A 25,678-nucleotide genomic window follows, 5' to 3' on the forward strand; every position below is an offset into this window, starting at 1 on the left:
TGGAAGAACTGGTATATGTGGCGTCGTCCTTATCCTATTTATACGCACGCAATGTGGGCTGGGCTTGCGTACCCTAACAAAAAGAGGGACAGAGAGGGCTGTTTTACGGGGTCCAGTGTACGTGCCCTAACATCAGTATATCAAAAAGAGAGTACGCATTTCCCCAGTATTAGAAATAGACAGATGAAACCTAGTGAGTGAAGGCACAAAGGAGGGGGATCCCTCTTGCTGGAACTAGAGTCCTCACACACCCAGCAAGCTAGGTGTCATGCTTCATCATATGGGCTCGCTCCTCGTCGGGTCGGCGGTGCAATACCCGATAGGCACCCATAAAGGGGCTCTTTAGCGGAGATCTTTTGTTCCTGCCGTATGGTGCTGGGGGTGTTAGGGCCCGAGGGAAGGATGTGAATGGTGTAGATGTGTGTAGGTGGTTAAAAAAGGTTGGGTTGTCCAAAACGGAATTTTATTAAAGTGGTAACCCACCTTACTAAAAACAGAAAGAGTGGCTGCTCTCTGGCTTAAGGGTCCTGGAAAGCAGTGTCCTACTCTATATCAATGGTCGACATGTTTCATGCAAAGTTGTTCAAAATGATACAGTGCATTCCTTCAGGACCAAAAAAGACTTACTACACCACCCTGGCCCCCGACAATTGCTATGGGGCGCGCTGTCACGCAACCCTATCCAGAGGGGGAGGGGTCCGGGACCCCATCTACAGGCCCCAAGGTGGCAAAGTAAGGGGAGCGCTGTCGCGCCCCCCCAAGATATCCAGGGACCCAGACCCCATCACCTGTCCCCAACGATGAGGAGAAGGCTGGGGGAGTGCCGCCGCCGGACCCAGAAGTCCCGACGGGACTTCTGGGTTTGCGTCTGCCCGCTGGAGCAGGCAGACCAGAAGCGCTTGGCCGGCTCCTGAGGCAGCACAGAAGAGTGCTAGCCATGTGGGGAGTCGGCGGAGGCAGCCAGGGATGGGCTCCCTGGGCTGCCCTACAACACAGGTGACGCTCGAGGGTCCCGGGTGGGACCGGGACCTGCAGAACAACGAAGTCGGCATCGGTGGCTCAGGAGGGACCGGGCCCCACAAAAACTGGCAGAGCGGCCAGAGATGGGCTCCCCAAGCTGCATCTTCTCACCTAGGGGTCTGAGTGGGACCGGACCCCCCAACATTTGAAGAAGCGGCCGGAGGCCCACATCGCTGCTCTCCCCAGAGCAGTGGGAGTGCCGCTCAACAATTATGCAGCACAGCCCATAATGCCATGCAGGCCAGGACCGGCCTGCAAGGGCAACCAAGCGTTTTCTTCGCTCGTGGTGGCCCCAGGGGAACAGGGTCACCACCCTACGGGTGAAAATATGCTGGAGTAGCTGCTGGAGAAGCACAGTCTCCCCACAGCATGAAGAGCAAAGTCCCAACCCAAGTGGCTTGGAGATTTAAAGGAATCAACCCCTCCAGGGCTCAGCATGCATTTAACACCTTCTGGGCTGGAACTTTTGTTCTTGAGTTGAGAGTGTTTTGATAATTGCATCAAGGAGTGAAGGGATGAGTTGGGGATGTCTGGAGAAGGACATTCCCAGGAGGTGAAGAGGTGTAATTGCACTGAAATGCATTTATTAATGATTATTTCTTTTAGAGGGACTGATGTTCAATGTGACGTACTGGTGTAAGGTGATGTCATAAGCAAAGAGTATTTAAGTGGCTAGACACTCCTGCTAGGGTGTCTGACCGTATTTACAACTTATTCTGTGATGCCTTTATGGGCTGTAATTGCAATGCATTTTTAATGATATCCAAATGTGCTGAGTACTGTCATTCTAAAGTGTTCGTAAACATGTATTCTTGCGGCTGCGCTTAGGTGAAGAACCAGACTGTTAGCCCTTAAGATGTAGAAGTAAATACTTTATGGTCAGTAGGAGATGCTCAGGAAGGGTCTTGTGACACCAAGGCAGGTGTACCCCTGTTTAATGCTTGTTGAGGTAATTGGGGGGACGCCACTGGGATGGTGCCAATATGAAGGGCCCTCGCTCCAGGTTATGTTCAACTAATTGCATTGGGGGCAAGATGATGTGCATACATGGGAGTGGTGGTACTGGACCCCACCTCCCTGTGAGAGGGGTGGAGATGTTATGCAATGTTCCAAAGTAATTCCAACAGCTTATGTATATTTGTAAATTGGTGCATAGTACTGAGTAGTGTATGTGTTTAATAAATGTATTCTTATTTGTATAAAGCAAAGTACAGACTGGACAATCAATTATTGAGTCTTATTTTTTCACACCTGCACATGGCGATTACTAGCCCACACCAACTCCCTTGAGAAAGACTCAGACTGCTCTGCAACCCTACCCTCTGGAGTCAGGCGCTACAATTGGGTGTTTGGTGCCCAGCGAAGGACAAATGTAGTCATGGTATTTGTGCAGGCCTCACAGATGCTGCCTTGTTTTCCAACAGCCACGAATACCCAGGCCGAAAGGGATCAAATTAATGTGCACACACACACACCAGGGGCATCGTGTAACACACATTTGTTTTTGATGTTACATTTGAGATGCATGGCCATCACATGTGAAAGGCTAATGTACAGACCATGAATAATGATCAAGATGATCATTGCATGTTGTGTGTAGTATAAGATATGCTATATGCGGAATAAGGCGACAGGGAGGCCGATACCCAGCGGAAAGGTAAGAACTGCCCCGCAACCGCATTTCGGAATTCCAGGCTAGAGAGCCAAGGAGCTAAGCTAGGATAAGGGTGGGACATATGGTTAGTATGTTTCCCCTTGGGGTATTGGTGCAATGCAGTGTAAGATATATAAAAAATGCCTGAAACATATTCCTGTATAACGGTAGTTTCGACAAAGGCGGAAACATTGATAGCATTCGGGTGTTTGGAAGTAATGGTCCACACCAAGCGGAGACGTAGAGCTTTCCCTCCCCTTTTTTGATCTACAAAAACAGCCTCAAAGAGAATGAATGATAATGCGCCAGGATTGTAATGTAAGGCTAATGGCCCATAAGGCAACTGCCCCCACCGCAAGGGTAATCGCAATACGGTAAAAATGATCAGATTTTCCTAAAAAAAACGGGATAATATTTACTACTGCTGCAAATTAGGCTAGAGAGACGAGGGGAATTAATAATACATTTCTGACTTGTCCTCTCTTTGGTGCAGATAATACAAACAGTTCCATTCCAAAAGCCTACAAGGGAAGGAATCAATAACAAGCCGGTAGAAGGAAACAAAAAGTAGAAACGTACGCCTCTACCCCACATGACAAGTTGAACCGGTGTATACACGACACCATTAAAGGTATATTTTATGTAAATCGAATTTTTTGGCGATACTACAAAGGACTCAGGATTCTATTGTCTTCCCACAATGTTTACCAAAACAATTATGTATTTCTGTCCTCTTAAACTTACATGTGGTTAAAGCCTAAAGATATACGGTGGCCGCCCCAGATACAGCAAAGACCAAACATATGAAATTTTTATTCAGGTAATGAACCTTTGATGAGAAGACGAGATAAGAAGTATTGCAATCTACAAAAATGCTCTGGTATATTTGAACTTTGCAATTTACCCCCTAGGTGGAATAACTATTGATAAACTTCCGCCAACGAAGATAAGTCCTTAGGAGGCAGATTAAAGATAAAAAACTGCATCCTTTTGAGATTACAATTGCTTCAAATCCCTCATACGTTTTGAGGTAGGTTGGACACCTCATGGTGATAAAAAGCTGTCACTAGAAAGTATATAGAAAGGATGTAATGAATGAGACTATCAGCTTAAAGAGAGGGTATAGGTTTGAGCGAAAGATACCCATAACTGTTAATAATAAAATAACAAATAAGTCTTAAATCTGAAATGTTCCCTATTTTCCGGTGTGTAGGAGCATAGGCCAATTATGTATACCGACAACTAAGGCTTATGGAATGTTCTAAAAAACCGCAATTTAGCCCTCTGTGTCTAGCGGGATCAATGTACACAAAAGAATTCTCGTTGCTCTGTACACAACAGTTGGAATGCTGAGATGACCAATGTAGTCATTTATTCACTACTTAGAAAGCATAAGTTTATGAACTTTTGTCTTTTTAGGCATAGAAATTATAATGCAAGAACTTATAATGTTGAATAATGAATTTTCATGTTGTGTAAATGTGACACATAGTGTAATCTTAACAGTCAGTGTACAATAGGCCCCTATTGATTGTATGTTTTTTGTAATCTTACCTTTTAGAGATTTTTAACAAAAAAACCCTGTCCTGAAGAAGGTGTCATCATCAACAAAAGACACCGAAACGCCGCGTCGACTTTTGTTTTTTTTAAAAATATGTGTATTTTATTGTATAATGTGTTTTCTGATGCAAATTGATTCTGTATCCTTTTTAATAAATTGTTGTTTTTATACTGGTGAAGATTATAGTCTCTTAACTGTTATGTGACTTATAGATAGGGTTCCTACACTGACTGTTGGCGGTTATTTGTACTATGGTTTGTTGACATATTTCTTGTCTCTGTAAGCGTAGATAACCCTCAAGCCTTTTGGCCAGGTTATCCCACGCCTTAGGGTATACCCCCACCAGCCAGGGACTTTCTGTTGTTGTATAAGATATGTGTACACAGGAAAAAAACTTCTCAAAAAAGCTCGCTAAGCAGAAGGGGTGAGTCTCATCAAACGCTGTCGAGAGAATGACTAAAATGGCTGGTGCCCTCTATCTGTTACAATGGGAAATGTTATGAACTAATCAAATGTTTTTTTTAATGTCACATGGCAATCGCGCACCGAGCGCGCAAGGAGGCCGCACCCGTTGCGATTTTGAAAAAATATATTTATCATAATATAAGTTTATTACTGTTAGAAATATATAAATGTTTAAAATATTTTAGATTATCGCTTCCTCTCATATACACTTTAAACTTATTTAGATATAATTTTGAGACATAAAAAAAAATTATGGAATGGCGTACACGGCGCGACACCATACGTCTATGATGTAACACAGGGCCTGGCAGCGTGCACTCGTCGCATACTCAACTTGCAGAGGGCACGACCCCATACGTACATGACGTAACTCGTGGCTTAGTACTGCGTACCCATCGGATACCAAAGCAGCAGCTGGTGAGACCTCATACTTATATGATGTTACGCGGGACGCAGAGCCACAAACCCGTCAGATACGAAATGTGCATCATTTACGAGTTTAGAACTATGGCGAATAGGATTTGCTTGGTGATGGAACTTGGTACACTATCGGTATGGGACTGCAGTTTTCTAAGATATACATATTTTTGGGGAAAGATATAAAACATGACATCATTTTTAAAGTTAAAAAACACGATGATAGAGTTTCATAATATTACAAAAAAATAGAAAAAATATAGGTTTAATAACTATTAAAATATGAAATTAATTTTAAAAAAACCTTCGAAATTCACTGAAAAAAACATATGTTTTACAGACGTTATAGTTAGGAATTAGCACTTAAAAAAATCTTTGAAATTCTCTAAAAAAACATAGGTTTCAGGGATGTTATAGTTAGTTTGACATTTGACTCACAGAAAACCAGAGAAATTCGCCTGTTATAGTTAGTTGAGCTAACTATAACTCGCGTGCCCTCAATGCACTGCTGATGATGTCACATATTACATCACTCATGACATGGTCAGTGACAACACTGATGACATCACTGAAGACATCTGATGCGTGGTCTGGGGCTGAGGGGGGCACAGTAATTGGAGTAATGTCTTTTATCGATTGGATTCTGCATGAATTCCACTCAAAAGTGATAGTATGCCACATTGCTGACATAAAACAGTTTTCTCTTCTTTCCGATGATTTATGGTGCACTGAGTTAGTAGTATCTTTGGCGCTGAGCTTGTACGTACCCTGCGATAATGCACAATGCAGGGGGGCTGTACTGGGAGCAATGTTTTTTGCCTAGTGAATTCTGCTTTAATAAGGCTACGGGGAAATGACTTGTGGTGCAGTGAGTTAGTTAGTGGTACCAAAAGAACTCGGCGCGTGAGTACCCTGTGATGATTTGTGGTTCGGGGGGGGTCGCAGTGTTATAATGTCTATTGTCTACTGGAATGCGTCATGTACAATCATCATTCTATCTGAAAAAATCTGAACACATACAGAAGAATTATCTCTGCATTAAATGAATCAAGGTTGAATTCCTTACTGTCTGTAGTATACATGCAAAGGTGACTTCAAGTTGTGAACCCTGCTGTCCGCAGCGTACATCGAAGACTGTAGTTGACAGAGACATTGAGGAATGCTTTTTTGTCACATACTTTAACAAAATCTGACAACATAGTACTATTTTTCTGCCTTAAATAAATCAAGACTGAATTTTATGTTGTCCGTAGTGCTTATGCGCCACTAGTATCAAGTGGTAAACTCTTTTGCTCGCAGTGTACATTTGAAAACAGAACTCTGTACAGTCATTGAGGAATGTTTGTTGTGGTATACTTTAACAAAATAGTCTTTACCTTACATAAATCAAGGATAACTTGAATGCTGTCCATAGTGTAGATGGAAAGCTGAATTGAAGTTGTGAACCCTGCTGTCCGCAGTGTGGATCGAAGGCAGTAGTTGACACAAACATCGATGAATGCTATTTTGTCACAGTTAACAGAATCTGAGGACACAGTCCAATATTTTCTGCTTTAAAAAAATCAAGACTGAATTAAATGTTGTTTGTAGTGCTTCTGCACTTCTGGTATCAAGTAGTGAACTCTGTTGATCACAGTATACATTTGAAGCCAGTACTTTGTACAGACATTGAGGAATGTTTTTTGTGGCATCCATTAACAAAATTGTCTCTGCCTTACATAAATCAAGGCTAACTTGAATGCTGTCCGTAATATAGATAGAAAGCTGAATTCAAGTTGTGAACCCTGTTGTTCGCAATGTAGATTGAAGTCAGTTGTTGAGACAGACATGGACCAATGCTTTTTGTCACTTATGTAAACATAATCTGAAGACATATGGTAGAATTGTCTATGCATTAAATAAATGAAGGCTGAATTTCCTACTGTTCAAACTTTAAGAAAATTGTGTCTGCCTTACATAAATGAAGGATAACTTCAATTCTGTGCGTAGTGTAGATCCAAAGCTGAATTCAAGTTGTGAACCCTGCTGTCCGCAGTGTAGATCGAAGGCAGTAATTGATACAGACATAAGTCGGCGGTACTGTGGCGCTGAGTTCGCAATCGGCCGGTATCGGGAGGCACGTGGTCATGGCAGCAACCACTTGGCAGGGTGAGGACCTCCGCTGAGGCAGAGTCTTTTCTCTTTGCAGAAGTGAACCACACCTAAGCCGTAGGCTAATTATTTAAACTCTTACGCTGACGTTGCGTACCTTGGATCTGCCCACTTCAGTTCTGCTTTAAGGGGGGGGAGACAACACAGCAACATGACCGAGATATTCCCCAGAGTCTGAGATAATATGGTTGTGTCCACTGTGCAGTACACTACACGTATCAATGGTATATCTACATATGGAAACGTTTTTGGTTTGTATAGTGAGTTGTGTATAGCATATCACCGGTAGTGTTAGCATTGTGTACATTATTGTTGATGTGCAAACATCTTCCCTTATACAGAGTTGGTTGCCATATCTCTGAACATTGAGCTAGTGTGCTATTGAGGGGATATATTATTTTGGGAAGGTTCGCTGTCCTGTATTGCGCTGCCTTTGAGGTAGTAGAGGGGGAGCGGTCAGGAGGGGTGGTTTTAGGGTAGTGGCGCTGGGTATTGTGATTTTGTTGGGTGTCAGAATTGTAAAATTAGTACCTCTTTCACATATTGCTCTTTAAATATGAGTGTGAGTTGGATGTAATTCACGCAGTACATAGTCGACTTCCTTATACTAGTTAAATGTTGATGTTAATTTGTTAGTGGTAAGTGGAACTATTGCCTGTTTTTTAGGTAGCATTGCAGATTTGGTTTCTTGTTGAAGATATGGGGAAGTGGTCAACATTATAATTAGGAATTGTCCTATAAAAAACCTTTGAAATTCACTGAAAAAACCATAGGTTTCAGGCAGGTTATAGTTAGGAATTATCATTTAAAAAACCTATGGAGGGAACGGCCAAGATGGCGGGCTAGGAGGACCTACTCTCTGTGAGCTCCGATGTCCCCAAGGCCCTGCACCGTTTCCTAGCCGCTGATCTCCCCCAGATCGAGCGCAGAGGGAGACCGCCGCTGCCTGAAGCCCCGCTGAGCACACTGGAGCGATCGCGGTGCAGGCAGCCCTCGCCGGACGCCGATCGGATCCATCGAAGAGACGGGACCCCGGAGTGCGGCCGAAGGCCCGGGACCCGCCACCCTGTGTCTGCCAGGGACACCCTGACGCGGAGACGCCGCGGCGGCGGGCGACCCTGGGGAGCACCCGGATTTGCTCTCTCAGCGCTGCTGGAGCAGTGGTTGGCCGGGCGGGCAGGTAGGCCTGGCAATCTGGCACGGGGAGGAGATGGCGAGGGAGGCCTACGACGGCCCGGGGATCCGAGGACCGATTAGGCCACAGACACTGCCCGATTCCCCGGACCCGCCCCTTCTGGGAAAAGCGAAACCGGACCCGGACCGAGTGCTGAGCGGGGGCCTCCGGGGGTGTGAGACTGCTTTTGGCCCTGCTCGGCCGTGATCGCCGACCCTGTGGGGGTGGCTGACTGCCCACACTCGGAGCCCAGTCCGACCCTGAGACTCGGCCCCCTGAGCCACCGCGGATTCCTGGTGCGACGGCGCCGAGTTGGAGCCGGGCGTGTGTGTGGCCCTGGGCAGCGTGGGCCTCATGGGTGCAGCCCTGACATTTTCTTTGGCTGCCCTGACCGCATACCGGTGTGGGCGAAAGTGGAGGTGGACCACCCTGGAGGCGGACCCGGGGCGGAGATACACTTGCCGGGAGTTTCTCCGGCCGCTGGCGCGGCCCACGCGGGAGCCGTCTGCCCCTACAGGTCCTGCAGCACGCCACCCTCCCCTGGCCCTGTCTGGACGTCCGTCAGGCGGATTTGGGCGCGAAGGTGGCACTGGTGAGATACGCCCAGAGAACTAGGATCACACTCTACCCATCCACTCGGCCCACGGGTGGAGCCATTGGAGCTACTGCACGCCTGGGGGCCACGAGATGTCGGGATCCAAGGGGGGTAAGAAGGGAGAGCGCACCCTTACAGAGATGTTAGGCCGTGGGACCCCTCGCCAGGACAGAGGCCACACCAGCAACGGTCCCCCATCGAGCTCGCGGGGTGCGGAGGGCGGGGAGCCCCCGGTGACCAGGTCCTTTCTGGAGTCGTTGTTTGGCACCCTCAGAGAGGACTTCCAGGCATTGAAGCAGGAGGTGGCTGGAGAGGTCCGCAAAGTTCGCAGGGAGGTCGACTCGTTGGGAGAAAGGGTGGCCTCGGTGGAGGAGGCTGGCCACTCCAGAGATGAGGAGATTGCCCACCTACAACAGGAAGTCCTGCGGCTCACAGAACAGCATATCGACCTCCAGACACATAATGAGGAACTCAAAAACAGGTCCAGGTGCAACAACATTCGTGTCCGAGGCGTTCCATCTCAAGAGGAGGGTGAGGATGTGACCGTCTATCTGCTGGCCCTCTTCCGAGATATATTGGGGGAGCCCGGAGACTTCCCGATGAGGATTGACAGGGCGCATAGAGTGGGCCCCCCCCGTAGAGCCTCAGCGCCTCCGCCGGACATCCTGGCCTTCCTCCCGGATTTCCCCCTGAAGGAACGGATCCTTAGAGAAGCCCGCAGGAAGCAACCCCTATCATTCCGTGGACACCAGGTGGCCCTCTTTCAGGACTTATCCACCATCACCTTACAGAGGCGCAAATCATTCAAGCTTGCCACGGACTTCCTACGAGAGCATGACACGCAGTACTCCTGGGGCCACCCCTTCAGGCTCATTTTCCGATGGAACGGGAGGTTACACCAACTGCGGTCCCTGCAGGATGTCTGCGAGGTGCTGGGACTCATGGCCACTGAAGGAGAGACTCCCACGCCTGAACCCCGGCGGCCCAACAGAGACGGCTGGCAGTCGGTCCGGAGACGGCGTTCCTCGGCCCGGCCCTTGCGGCCCGATTCGCCTACGATCAGAGCGGAGATGGACAGTGCGCTCCAAGAGGTATCAAGAGAGACGGCGTCCATGGAAGTAGCCTTGACGGCCTAATCAGACTCCGGGGGGAGATCGACATAGCCTCATCATCAATGCAGGTGCGAGGGTTCCGGGGATGGGAGGGGGCGGGGGGAGTGGGTAGTGGCTGGACGTCCACTTTACAAACTTTCCACGGCCTTGTCCACTAGGGACCGGACTGGGACAATGGAGTTCAATGTAGGGACGGGAGGTAGAGGAAGGGGGAGAGTAGAGGGAGGATTGGGGAGCCACCGGCTGGTGAACTCCTTGGACACATTGAGGGACTGTTTGCAGTTCGTGAGACCTGGTTTGTTGGGGGGGTTGAGGGAGTTGTGGGTCGAGGGGTGGAGTCCCGGGTGTTGGGGGACGGGACAGGGGAGGGGGGAGTTCTGAGTTCGGGGGGGGCTGCTACTAGAGCGGTTGGGGGGGGACGAGGGGACCGTACTGTGCTATAGTATTGCTTGATTTCATTATGTACTACACATCTGTATCGCTGATTGCGGGGCCTTCCCTGCACTGTCTGCCCAGACTGGTTTTGCTTACCCTGTGTACATTTTCCTGATGGCCCTCAAGATTTTGACCCTAAATGTGAAAGGGTTGAATAACCCGGTCAAGCGGAGAGCAGTGCTGTCCCTGCTAGATAATGCCCAGGCGGACATCTGTCTCTTACAGGAAACACACCTCTTGGCCAAAGATTGCCATAGGATGCGCACACCGAAGTTCCCCACACAGCTCTTCTCTTCTGACACGTCTAAAACAGCAGGGGTTGCCATCCTCGTCCCCGGGAGGTTCAAGGGGGAGTTTCTGCACAAAGTGGCTGAACAGAAGGGGAGGCTCTTAGCATACAGGGTTAGACTGGGTGGCCTGGCGTTCACTGTAGGCACGATTTACAGCCCCAACGACCGGCAAGAACGTTTTCTGCTTCAGGCTCTAGAGGAGGTGACGACTACCCCGGATAGGCATATTGTCCTGGGGGGAGACCTGAATATGGTTTTCGATGCGCCCTTGGATAGATCGGTTCAGAGGCGCTCACAGGCGGGCGAATTCTCTCAGACGCTTAGAACCCGTATGGAAGACCTTGACCTACACGATCTGTGGCGGCGGCTCCACCCTACGTCTAGGACGTACTCCTATTTTTCCCATGCCCACAAGTCCTATGCGAGACTGGATCACCTGCTGGTGTCGGGCCCTGTCTGCGAGTTAGCCTTGTCCTCCGAGGTTGGGGTGCTCTCCCTGTCGGACCATGCGCCAGTGGAGGGCGTTTTTTGCTTGCCCCCCATCTCCCCCTCTAGAGGGGTTTGGCGCCTTATGGACACCCTGCTCCACAGGCACTCAGTGGTCACACGCATACGTGACTGCCTAACTGAATTCCAACGCAACAACGATAATGGGGACACCACCCGGGCGACACAGTGGGCAGCTCTGAAGGCGGTACTCCGGGGCGAGTTCATCGCGGTCTCCGCAGCGGAGAATAGAGAACGCCGTGCGAAGCGGGAGGAGCTCACGGGTAAGGTGAGGGAACTAGAACAGGTACACCAAAGGACAGGGGCACCCAGGGTTTGGCGTCAACTCAAAGCCGCCAGGAAACTCCTGTCCACACTGGATATGGACAGAGCGGAATATGCGGCGTTACGCCTAAAGCACAAGTACTATACCGGGGGGGACAGATGCGGTCGCCTTCTTGCGAACAAACTTCGCGTACAGCACCAGAGACACCGGGTGAAGGAACTGTCTCCTGGCGGGGGGACAGTAACGGAGGATGACCAAATTGCGGAAGGGTTCCGCCGGTACTACGAGGACCTCTACGAGGGACAGGCCCCCTTGGCGCAGGAGGAGGATGACTATTTGGACGCGGTCACTCTCCCCTCCCTTACCCCAGAACAGGCTCAGTACTTGGAGCGAGACATCAGACCCGAGGAGGTGATCTCGGCGATCTCCCGCCTCAAACTGGGGAAGGCCCCGGGTCCCCATGGCTACACCCCCCTCTTTTACAGGACGTTCTGCCAGGAGCTGACGCCGATTCTGACGCGCCTCTTTAATTCGTTCGCGGAGCCTGGGGCCATCCCTCGGGACTAGCTCCTAGCGACGATATCGGTAATCCCCAAGCCTGGTAAGAACCGAGCTGAATGTGGATCCTATAGGCCGATCTCGCTTCTGAACACGGACCTCAAGCTTTATACGGGGATCCTCGCGGCACGATTGTCACTCCACATGCCGGGGCTTATCGACCCGGACCAGGCAGGATTCATTCCTGGCCGGCAGACTGTGGACCACACCAAACAGGTGGTCCACTTGTTGGAGAAAGCCTCCAGAGTTCCTGGTGAACCTATGCTACTTTCCATCGACGCGGAGAAGGCGTTCGACCGGGTGCACTGGCCGTACCTCGAAAGAGTGCTGTGTAAGATAGGCGTGGGGGAGAAGTTCCGCACTTTAATATTCAATTGCTACAGATCCCCCTCCGCTGTAGTGCGGGTGAACAGCTGCAGTTCTGGTACCTTCGGGATAGAACGGGGTACCCGGCAGGGGTGCCCGCTGTCGCCGCTTCTGTTCGCCCTTTATATGGAGCCTTTCGCCCAGCGGGTGCGTGCCAACCCGGCAGTGACGGGCATTCGGATGGGGGGCTTCGTGCATGTCCTCAGTCTCTACGCGGATGATGTCATCCTGACGCTAGACGACCCAGGTCGTTCCCTTCCCGCGTGCATGGCTGAATTGGACAGCTTCGCCGGTGTTAGAACCGGCTGTCTCTAGTTGGCAGAGGTATACACTCCTGACAAATAGGGACACTCCTTTTCTAGTTAGGGCAAGGGGATCACACCCTTCGATAACCCCTGCTCACCCCCTTGGTAGCTTGGCAGAGCAGAACAGGCTTATCTCAGAGGCTGTGTGTTAAGCAATTATGACCACATACAGTAATACAGTGAATACACTACAAATGGACACGACACTGTAGTATTATAAAAATAAGTATTTTTATATAAGACTTAGCACAAGACCAAATAACGGCAAAACTGTACACAATCGGAATAAATACGTTCGGGAAGGAAAAAGGATAGTTCAAAGGTAGTTTCTTCTTTAGCACAAAAGTCTTTTAGTATCAAGCAAATCTTCTTCTTGGAAACACAGTTCTTAGCAACAGGGTAACTCACACGGGAGCTACACAACGCTGGGCAGAGATAATCCACAGGTTCGGCGTCGACCGCGAGGAGCGCTGCGTCGGGCCGGGAGTCACACGGACCCCCAACAACACAGTACCTTAGAAAAATGAAGCCCACGATGATCAGCGGCGTCGAGCAATCCGGCGTCGCTTCTTCGGTGTCGATCAGGCCTCAGCAGGCGTTGTCGATGATGCAGTTGCACAGAGTGAGCAGCGCTCACGGCGTCGAAGGGCACACGGTTGATGCGATCAGCAGCGGGGCAGTCACGAGGTCCTCTGGAGTTAGAGCCGTACTCCTACTCACTGGCGTTGCTGCTGGCGTCGGTTGGGCCCAGCGTCCGGTCGTCGTGATGCTGTTCTTTTCAGAGGTGCTGGATTCAAACTTCCAGCGGATAGCACTTTTTAGCAGGTGAAGTCTTTTGGCCCTGTGACTTCGGCAGGAGACTGGCACTCTTCCAGTCCTTGGAGATTTTCTTAGCAAGCGTGAGAGTACACACCCAGTTCCTCTCTCCTGGTTCCTTGGCAAAAATAAAGAAGCACTGCAGGATTCCCCCAACAACAGCACACCGGCAGAAGGGGTAAGCAGTCCTTTAGATCAGCAGGCTTCTTGTCCTTGGTTACAGGGTTCCTTGTCAGAAGTGATCTAAATTCTTGGTTCAGGGGTCCTCCTCTTATACCCCTTTTCGTCTTTGATCCCTTTGTCTATGCCGGGGATTTCCCAACACCCTGGGTCTGTGGTGGGTGGAGCTAGGCAGTGGCACCTGGCCTATTCATTGCGCCGGGCCGGGTCCTCAGACGCCCCGCAGGAGGTGGAGCCAGCATTGACACCGGCAGGAGCAGAGCTATCGTCCTCCTGGCAGGAGGTGGGGCCAGGATCGTCCAGGGCAGGCACAGAGCCATCAGTCGCTTGGCAGGAGGTGGAGCCAGCATTGTATCAGGCAAGGCAGGCTATCAACAACTACTCTCCCCCTACTCTCAACGTAATGTCCCACTCATCCCACACTGACTCATCCAGACCTCTTGGAGCCACCCAGCTCCTGTCACACACACGCAAGACCAGCAGAGACCAGATATGGTTAGATAAGAAAATAGACACTTTCTAAAAGTACTATTTTCGAACCCAGAGTCCAAAAACCATCCACACCAACGGATGCGTAATTAAACCCCGAGTTCAGGGATACCAAACTCGACATTGCACCATGCTCCCCGAGCCAGCTAGGATCATAGCGTTAACAATCCCGGCGGCCCATTCTATCCAACGGAGAGCAGGCTACCTTGCAATAGTGAAGCCCTAAGATGGCGGCACTTCACTATCAGGACAGACCAACTTGGTCAGGCTTGTCCTACCTTACACTTACAATGCACCCTGCCCATGGGCCTACCATAGGGGTGACTAACATGAAGTTAAGGGAAGGTTGGAGGGGCTGGCAAGTAGGTATACCTGCGCAGCCGACGTGACAGTGCAAGACTGCACGTGGGTCTCGCAATGACCGACCCGTAGACATTCTTTTACAAGGCCGCTCCTGTGGGTGGCACAACACGTGCTGCAAGCCCACGAGCGGCATTTGCGTTTACAAGCCCCGGCACTCCTGGTGCACTAGACTAGGGACTGACAGTAAACCAAATAAGGCCAAACATGGATACCATAGATACATCAATTTAACATATGGAGCACTTGCGCTATGGCACTGATCAGCAGTGACACGGCGCCCAAAGCATATACCAGCAAAACATCGTAAAACAGTAGAGGCAAACAGAAAAATGGAGGAGAGACTCAAGCCAATGATGTCAGGTCTAACACGTGTCCCCTCCAGCTGAAATGTGGGGAGAACTACCCTTAACCTAGGGAGTCCTCATCACTAAGGCGGAAAAATCTGGACAGACCATCAGCATTGGCGTGATCTGTACCAGGGCGGTGTTCCACCGTAAAGTCCATCCCCTGTAGAGCAATGGACCACCTCAACAGTTTCGGATTCTCACCCCTCATTTGCATCAACCATCTGAGGGGCCTGTGGTCTGTCTGAACCCGGAAGTGAGTCCCAAACAGGTAGGGTCTTAACTTCTTCAGCGCCCAGACCACAACAAATGCTTCTCTTTCTATCGCACTCCACCTCGTTTCCCTGGGAAGTAACCTCCTACTGATGAAGGCTACAGGCAAGTCTCGGCCCTCTTCATTCACCTGAGCTAGAACAGCCCCCACGCCATGCTCTGAAGCGTCCGTCTGAACAATGAATTCTTTCGAAAAGTCGGGTGCTTGGAGTATAGGTGCTGTGCACATTGCAGTTTTCAGGGTGTCAAAGGCCGTTTGACAGGCATCAGTCCAGATCACGTTTCGTGGCTGCTTCCTGGAAGTCAGCGAAGTCAAGGGGTGCACAATGTTACCGTAATCCTTGACAAACCTCCTGTAGTAACCCGTGAGTCCTAAGAAGGCTCTCACCTGTGTTTGGGTTTTGGGCGGTGCCCAAGCCAGGATGGTATCAATCTTGGGTTGCAGGGGGGCAACCTTGCCGCTCCCTACTTGGTGCCCCAAGTACACCACAGAACCCTGCCCAATCTGGCACTTACTGGCTTTGATTGTGAGGCCAGCTCCGCGCAGGGCCAACAACACTTCCTGGAGGTGGCGCAAGTGTTCCTCCCAGCTGGCGCTGAACACTGCGATGTCGTCCAGGTAGGCGGCACTGAAATCCTCCAGTCCAGCCAAGACCTGGTTGACCAACCTCTGGAAGGTGGCAGGGGCATTCTTCATCCCAAAGGGCATCACCCGGAACTGGTATAGCCCATCTGGTGTGGAGAACGCCGACCTCTCCTTTGCCCCATCAGTCAAGGCGATCTGCCAGTACCCAGACGTTAAGTCAAACGTACTAAGGTACCGGGCAGCCCCCAACCGATCGATGAGCTCATCAGCTCTGGGGATGGGGTGCGCGTCAGTCTTCGTGACTGAATTGAGTCCTCGGTAATCCACGCAGAACCGGAGTTCTGGTGAAGCACCAGGCGCTGCAGCCTTCGGGACCAAGACCACTGGGCTGGCCCAAGGACTGCTAGAGGACTCAATCACCCCTAACGCGAACATTTTGGAGACCTCCTCCTTAATGTACGCTCTGACCTTGTCAGTCACCCTGTAAGCCTTGTGCTTCACAGGAGGGCTGTCTCCGGTGTCGACGTCATGGACACACCAATGCGTGACACCCGGAACCAAGGAAAACAGATCCGGGAATTGTCCCAACAGGTGGCGACAATCCTGTTTCTGCTCAAGGGTCAGTGTGTCAGAGAGGACCACACCATCCACTGACCCGTCTTGCTCTTTAGCATACAGGAGGTCAGGAAGAGGCTCACTCTCCTCCTCCGTTCCATCATCTGTGGCTAAGAGCATGCCCACTTCGGACCTTTCTAAGTGGGGCTTCAAACGGTTGACATGCAGGACCCGCAAGGGGTTCCTGGGAGATTTCAAGTCCACCAAGTAGGTGACATCGCTCTTCTTCTCCACAACCTTAAACGGTCCAGTCCACCTGTCCTTGAGCGCACAAGGTTCCACAGGGGACATGACCCACACTTCCTGACCAGGCTGAAGCTCTACCAGAGTGGCATTCCGGTCGTACCATCGCTTCATCTCCTCCTGGCTGGCCTCCAGATTTGCCTGAGCAAGTTCTCTGAAGCGCCGGGTCTGGTTCCGAAAGGCCAGCATGTAGCTGTATACATCCTGGGGAGGTTTCCTGGGAGATTGCTCCCAGCCTTCCTTGACCAGACTCAAAGGCCCTCTTACCGGGTGACCGTATAAGAGCTCAAAGGGGCTGAACCCTAGAGCCTTCTGCGGCACCTCACGGTAAGCAAACAACAGGCATGGCAAGAGGACGTCCCATTTCCGCCTCATTGGTTCTTCAAGACCCATGATCATGCCTTTCAGGGTCCGGTTGAATCTCTCAACCAGCCCATTTCCTTGAGGGTGGTAAGGAGTGGTGAACTTGTAGGTTACCCCACACTCCTTCCACAGAGACTTCATATAGTTCGAAATGAAGTTGGTGCCTCGGTCTGACACCACCTCTCTGGGGAACCCCATCCGGGAGAAAACACCCATCAGTGCCCGTCCCACCACGGGGGCCGTCACTGTCCTGAGAGGGATGGCTTCCGGGTACCTTGTGGCATGGTCCACCAAGACCAGGATGAACCTGTTGCCTAGGGCTGTCTTGGGGTCCAGGGGCCCAACAATGTCAATACCCACCCGGTCAAAGGGGGTGCTGACCACTGGAAAAGGTTGGAGGGGAGCCTTCTGCTTCCTTCCGCTTTTCCCACTTGCCTGGCAAGTGCGACAAGTCTTACAATGGATGTCTACATCCCTACGCATCTGAGGCCAATAAAAATGGGTGACAAGCCTGTCATAGGTCTTCTCCTGCCCCAGATGTCCAGCTAACGGTACGTCATGAGCCAAACCCAGTAGGAAGGCTCTGAAGCGCTGGGGTACCACCAGCACACGGGCTGACCCAGGCTCAGCAGCCTTAGGCTCGCTATACAGGAGGTCGTTCTCCCAGTACACAAAATGTGACCCTGACTGATCACCTGAGGATTGGGCTGAGGCCTGCTGCCTCATGCCCACAAGAGAAGGGCACACTTTCTGTTCCGCACAGAATTCCTCCCTGGAGGGACCACCATCCTGCTGCCAATGGGTCAGCTCGGGCAGATCTCCCAGTTCGGCAATTTGTTCCCCTGTGGGCTCCAGGGCATCCCCCTCAGGGTCTACCTCCTTCTGGACCACGGGAACAACGGGGGCCGGTTTCCCGCGCCTCCTGCCTCTTCTCTTCACAGCTGGGTCCTGGGCCGTACTTTCAGGCTCCGGGACCCCATCAACACCCTTACTCGCTGTCATGGATCGAGTGGTTGCACACACCCACTCTGGCACACCCAACATTTTCAAATGCGCCGCTCGCTCCACCTTAGCCCAAGGGGAGTCTTCCAAATCATTGCCCAGGAGACAGTCGACAGGCATGGCGGGCCTCGCAGCAACCTGAAGAGTACCTGAAACTCCCCCCCATTCAAAGGAAACCTGAGCCACCTCACACTCTTTCTGGGAGTTATCGGCAGCTATCACGGGGTAGAATGCGTGGGGAACCACCTGCTCTCTGGACACCAAGTGACACTTGACAGCTGTCACACTCGCTCCGGTGTCTCTGAGGGCTTCCACTCTATGGCCATTAATGGTCACCCACTGCCTATATTTACTAGTGTTACTAGGCAGAGGGGGTGGAGGGACCATTTGCATGTCTCCTAGCGAGACCAGGGACATTTCTGCGGGACCCCTCCCACCGTGGACAACCATCTCCTCCCCTCCCAAGGCTACACTTGCCAACTGACGAGGGGGTGCACGCGGCGGTGCATTCGAATCCTTCTTGGGACACTGGGGGTCATAAAACCGGTGTCCCACCTGCCCACAACCGTAGCAGGTTAGGGGGCCCCTATGAACAGGTTTACCCGTCGGGGCCCCTGACTTCTTCTCAGGGGGAGGCTGGGAACCTTTCCCTTGGTTCCCTTGGGGATTACTTTGGGGCCCTTTCTGAGACTCCTTCTGTTTTCCCTTGTCCCCCCCACTCTTCTGGTGGGGACCCTGCCCACCTTTGGCTGAGTCTCCCACTGGACCCTTGTGGACCCTGGTACTGACCCAGCGGTCCGCCTCCTCAGCAAGTTTTCTAGGGTTAGATATCTTGCTATCAATCAGGTGCTGGCGCAGCTCTGGAAAACAGTTATTAGACAAGTGCTCCCACGCAAACAAATCATAAAGAGCTTCATAACTTTCCACTTTGCTGCCCTTTACCCAACCATCCATGGCTCTGCAAAAATAAGACACATATTCAACCCACGTCGTACCAGGCAACTTCTTACATTCTCTAAAAGCTTGTCTGTACTGCTCGGGGGTTAAACCATATCGCAACATTAAAGCATCTTTCATATGAGCATACGACATCCTATCCGCAACAGGCATGTCTAACAGGGTATCTCTTCCCTCATTCACAAAGCGACCCCACAACCCCGCTCCCCAATTCTTCTCAGGGACCTGGTGGGCCAACAATGCTAACTCATATGCTTTAAACCATTGACCAATATCTTCATTCTTATTGTAATCTTTGATCACATCTTTCGGGAAGTAAAACTTACTTTCTGCAGGCTCGGATGGGATGCTGCCACCAGAGGGATTCAACTCTAACTTTTTAGCTTGGATATCCAGTTCCCTCAACCTGGCTTCACGCTCCAAAGCTAACTTCTCTCGTTCAAACTCTAACTTTTTGATCTCTAAATCAGCTTCCCTTCTACCTCTTGCATTTTCTAACTCCAACTGCCCATATATCTTTAGCCTTGCCATCTCCATGTTGTAAGCTCGTTCTTTCGCCCTTTCTTCTCTTTCTTCAGGGGAAAGACCTTTGGAGGAAACACTGCTTCCGGGAGAGGGCACAGGTCCATTCACTGGCACCTCCTCATCCCCTTCCTCTGTGGGTACCACCACCACATCAGAGGGATTTCTGGATTCCCACCAGGCCTGTAATGCTTTATAAAAATCATCTTTTCTCGAGAGGCCGGTGGTAGGAACTTCAAACTGGTTGCAAAAGTGTTTCAGCTCATCTTTCTTGTATCTTTTGAGCTTACTCCTCTCGAACTCTTCAACAACAACGATAGCAGGGGCAGTGACTCCGTTGTCACTCATGGTTAAAACTGGCAGTGTTCAGAAAATCAAGTTTCAGGAAAGCGGAGAACAAAAATAGGATCCTTCCGAATCAGATTGTGACTGCGTTACGGTCTGCTTTCACTATGTAGCGCACACTAATCACTGTACATGGGTCATAAATGCAAGGTCCACATCCCACCGCTGCCACCAATGTTAGAACCGGCTGTCTCTAGTTGGAAGAGGTATACACTCCTGACAAATAGGGACACTCCTTTTCTAGTTAGGGCAAGGGGATCACACCCTTCGATAACCCCTGCTCACCCCCTTGGTAGCTTGGCAGAGCAGAACAGGCTTATCTCAGAGGCTGTGTGTTAAGCAATTATGACCACATACAGTAATACAGTGAATAAGCTACAAATGGACACGACACTGTAGTATTATAAAAATAAGTATTTTTATATAAGACTTAGCACAAGACCAAATAACGGCAAAACTGTACACAATCGGAATAAATACGTTCGGGAAGGAAAAAGGATAGTTCAAAGGTAGTTTCTTCTTTAGCACAAAAGTCTTTTAGTATCAAGCAAATCTTCTTCTTGGAAACACAGTTCTTAGCAACAGGGTAACTCACACGGGAGCTACACAACGCTGGGCAGAGATAATCCACAGGTTCGGCGTCGACCGCGAGGAGCGCTGCGTCGGGCCGGGAGTCACACGGACCCCCAACAACACAGTACCTTAGAAAAATGAAGCCCACGATGATCAGCGGCGTCGAGCAATCCGGCGTCGCTTCTTCGGTGTCGATCAGGCCTCAGCAGGCGTTGTCGATGATGCAGTTGCACAGAGTGAGCAGCGCTCACGGCGTCGAAGGGCACACGGTTGATGCGATCAGCAGCGGGGCAGACACGAGGTCCTCTGGAGTTAGAGCCGTACTCCTACTCACTGGCGTTGCTGCTGGCGTCGGTTGGGCCCAGCGTCCGGTCGTCGTGATGCTGTTCTTTTCAGAGGTGCTGGATTCAAACTTCCAGCGGATAGCACTTTTTAGCAGGTGAAGTCTTTTGGCCCTGTGACTTCGGCAGGAGACTGGCACTCTTCCAGTCCTTGGAGATTTTCTTAGCAAGCGTGAGAGTACACACCCAGTTCCTCTCTCCTGGTTCCTTGGCAAAAATAAAGAAGCACTGCAGGATTCCCCCAACAACAGCACACCGGCAGAAGGGGTAAGCAGTCCTTTAGATCAGCAGGCTTCTTGTCCTTGGTTACAGGGTTCCTTGTCAGAAGTGATCTAAATTCTTGGTTCAGGGGTCCTCCTCTTATACCCCTTTTCGTCTTTGATCCCTTTGTCTATGCCGGGGATTTCCCAACACCCTGGGTCTGTGGTGGGTGGAGCTAGGCAGTGGCACCTGGCCTATTCATTGCGCCGGGCCGGGTCCTCAGACGCCCCGCAGGAGGTGGAGCCAGCATTGACACCGGCAGGAGCAGAGCTATCGTCCTCCTGGCAGGAGGTGGGGCCAGGATCGTCCAGGGCAGGCACAGAGCCATCAGTCGCTTGGCAGGAGGTGGAGCCAGCATTGTATCAGGCAAGGCAGGCTATCAACAACTACTCTCCCCCTACTCTCAACGTAATGTCCCACTCATCCCACACTGACTCATCCAGACCTCTTGGAGCCACCCAGCTCCTGTCACACACACGCAAGACCAGCAGAGACCAGATATGGTTAGATAAGAAAATAGACACTTTCTAAAAGTACTATTTTCGAACCCAGAGTCCAAAAACCATCCACACCAACGGATGCGTAATTAAACCCCGAGTTCAGGGATACCAAACTCGACATTGCACCATGCTCCCCGAGCCAGCTAGGATCATAGCGTTAACAATCCCGGCGGCCCATTCTATCCAACGGAGAGCAGGCTACCTTGCAATAGTGAAGCCCTAAGATGGCGGCACTTCACTATCAGGACAGACCAACTTGGTCAGGCTTGTCCTACCTTACACTTACAATGCACCCTGCCCATGGGCCTACCATAGGGGTGACTAACATGAAGTTAAGGGAAGGTTGGAGGGGCTGGCAAGTAGGTATACCTGCGCAGCCGACGTGACAGTGCAAGACTGCACGTGGGTCTTGCAATGACCGACCCGTAGACATTCTTTTACAAGGCCGCTCCTGTGGGTGGCACAACACGTGCTGCAAGCCCACGAGCGGCATTTGCGTTTACAAGCCCCGGCACTCCTGGTGCACTAGACTAGGGACTGACAGTAAACCAAATAAGGCCAAACATGGATACCATAGATACATCAATTTAACATATGGAGCACTTGCGCTATGGCACTGATCAGCAGTGACACGGCGCCCAAAGCATATACCAGCAAAACATCGTAAAACAGTAGAGGCAAACAGAAAAATGGAGGAGAGACTCAAGCCAATGATGTCAGGTCTAACACGTGTCCCCTCCAGCTGAAATGTGGGGAGAACTACCCTTAACCTAGGGAGTCCTCATCACTAAGGCGGAAAAATCTGGACAGACCATCAGCATTGGCGTGATCTGTACCAGGGCGGTGTTCCACCGTAAAGTCCATCCCCTGTAGAGCAATGGACCACCTCAACAGTTTCGGATTCTCACCCCTCATTTGCATCAACCATCTGAGGGGCCTGTGGTCTGTCTGAACCCGGAAGTGAGTCCCAAACAGGTAGGGTCTTAACTTCTTCAGCGCCCAGACCACAGCAAATGCTTCTCTTTCTATCGCACTCCACCTCGTTTCCCTGGGAAGTAACCTCCTACTGATGAAGGCTACAGGCAAGTCTCGGCCCTCTTCATTCACCTGAGCTAGAACAGCCCCCACGCCATGCTCTGAAGCGTCCGTCTGAACAATGAATTCTTTCGAAAAGTCGGGTGCTTGGAGTATAGGTGCTGTGCACATTGCAGTTTTCAGGGTGTCAAAGGCCGTTTGACAGGCATCAGTCCAGATCACGTTTCGTGGCTGCTTCCTGGAAGTCAGCGAAGTCAAGGGGTGCACAATGTTACCGTAATCCTTGACAAACCTCCTGTAGTAACCCGTGAGTCCTAAGAAGGCTCTCACCTGTGTTTGGGTTTTGGGCGGTGCCCAAGCCAGGATGGTATCAATCTTGGGTTGCAGGGGGGCAACCTTGCCGCTCCCTACTTGGTGCCCCAAGTACACCACAGAACCCTGCCCAATCTGGCACTTACTGGCTTTGATTGTGAGGCCAGCTCCGCGCAGGGCCAACAACACTTCCTGGAGGTGGCGCAAGTGTTCCTCCCAGCTGGCGCTGAACACTGCGATGTCGTCCAGGTAGGCGGCACTGAAATCCTCCAGTCCAGCCAAGACCTGGTTGACCAACCTCTGGAAGGTGGCAGGGGCATTCTTCATCCCAAAGGGCATCACCCGGAACTGGTATAGCCCATCTGGTGTGGAGAACGCCGACCTCTCCTTTGCCCCATCAGTCAAGGCGATCTGCCAGTACCCAGACGTTAAGTCAAACGTACTAAGGTACCGGGCAGCCCCCAACCGATCGATGAGCTCATCAGCTCTGGGGATGGGGTGCGCGTCAGTCTTCGTGACTGAATTGAGTCCTCGGTAATCCACGCAGAACCGGAGTTCTGGTGAAGCACCAGGCGCTGCAGCCTTCGGGACCAAGACCACTGGGCTGGCCCAAGGACTGCTAGAGGACTCAATCACCCCTAACGCGAACATTTTGGAGACCTCCTCCTTAATGTACGCTCTGACCTTGTCAGTCACCCTGTAAGCCTTGTGCTTCACAGGAGGGCTGTCTCCGGTGTCGACGTCATGGACACACCAATGCGTGACACCCGGAACCAAGGAAAACAGATCCGGGAATTGTCCCAACAGGTGGCGACAATCCTGTTTCTGCTCAAGGGTCAGTGTGTCAGAGAGGACCACACCATCCACTGACCCGTCTTGCTCTTTAGCATACAGGAGGTCAGGAAGAGGCTCACTCTCCTCCTCCGTTCCATCATCTGTGGCTAAGAGCATGCCCACTTCGGACCTTTCTAAGTGGGGCTTCAAACGGTTGACATGCAGGACCCGCAAGGGGTTCCTGGGAGATTTCAAGTCCACCAAGTAGGTGACATCGCTCTTCTTCTCCACAACCTTAAACGGTCCAGTCCACCTGTCCTTGAGCGCACAAGGTTCCACAGGGGACATGACCCACACTTCCTGACCAGGCTGAAGCTCTACCAGAGTGGCATTCCGGTCGTACCATCGCTTCATCTCCTCCTGGCTGGCCTCCAGATTTGCCTGAGCAAGTTCTCTGAAGCGCCGAGTCTGGTTCCGAAAGGCCAGCATGTAGCTGTATACATCCTGGGGAGGTTTCCTGGGAGATTGCTCTCAGCCTTCCTTGACCAGACTCAAAGGCCCTCTTACCGGGTGACCGTATAAGAGCTCAAAGGGGCTGAACCCTAGAGCCTTCTGCGGCACCTCACGGTAAGCAAACAACAGGCATGGCAAGAGGACGTCCCATTTCCGCCTCATTGGTTCTTCAAGACCCATGATCATGCCTTTCAGGGTCCGGTTGAATCTCTCAACCAGCCCATTTCCTTGAGGGTGGTAAGGAGTGGTGAACTTGTAGGTTACCCCACACTCCTTCCACAGAGACTTCATATAGTTCGAAATGAAGTTGGTGCCTCGGTCTGACACCACCTCTCTGGGGAACCCCATCCGGGAGAAAACACCCATCAGTGCCCGTCCCACCACGGGGGCCGTCACTGTCCTGAGAGGGATGGCTTCCGGGTACCTTGTGGCATGGTCCACCAAGACCAGGATGAACCTGTTGCCTAGGGCTGTCTTGGGGTCCAGGGGCCCAACAATGTCAATACCCACCCGGTCAAAGGGGGTGCTGACCACTGGAAAAGGTTGGAGGGGAGCCTTCTGCTTCCTTCCGCTTTTCCCACTTGCCTGGCAAGTGCGACAAGTCTTACAATGGATGTCTACATCCCTACGCATCTGAGGCCAATAAAAATGGGTGACAAGCCTGTCATAGGTCTTCTCCTGCCCCAGATGTCCAGCTAACGGTACGTCATGAGCCAAACCCAGTAGGAAGGCTCTGAAGCGCTGGGGTACCACCAGCACACGGGCTGACCCAGGCTCAGCAGCCTTAGGCTCGCTATACAGGAGGTCGTTCTCCCAGTACACAAAATGTGACCCTGACTGATCACCTGAGGATTGGGCTGAGGCCTGCTGCCTCATGCCCACAAGAGAAGGGCACACTTTCTGTTCCGCACAGAATTCCTCCCTGGAGGGACCACCATCCTGCTGCCAATGGGTCAGCTCGGGCAGATCTCCCAGTTCGGCAATTTGTTCCCCTGTGGGCTCCAGGGCATCCCCCTCAGGGTCTACCTCCTTCTGGACCACGGGAACAACGGGGGCCGGTTTCCCGCGCCTCCTGCCTCTTCTCTTCACAGCTGGGTCCTGGGCCGTACTTTCAGGCTCCGGGACCCCATCAACACCCTTACTCGCTGTCATGGATCGAGTGGTTGCACACACCCACTCTGGCACACCCAACATTTTCAAATGCGCCGCTCGCTCCACCTTAGCCCAAGGGGAGTCTTCCAAATCATTGCCCAGGAGACAGTCGACAGGCATGGCGGGCCTCGCAGCAACCTGAAGAGTACCTGAAACTCCCCCCCATTCAAAGGAAACCTGAGCCACCTCACACTCTTTCTGGGAGTTATCGGCAGCTATCACGGGGTAGAATGCGTGGGGAACC

This window comes from Lissotriton vulgaris, chromosome 4_1, assembly GCF_964263255.1.
Source record: "Lissotriton vulgaris chromosome 4_1, aLisVul1.2, whole genome shotgun sequence".
In the NCBI taxonomy this organism is placed as follows: domain Eukaryota; kingdom Metazoa; phylum Chordata; class Amphibia; order Caudata; family Salamandridae; genus Lissotriton; species Lissotriton vulgaris.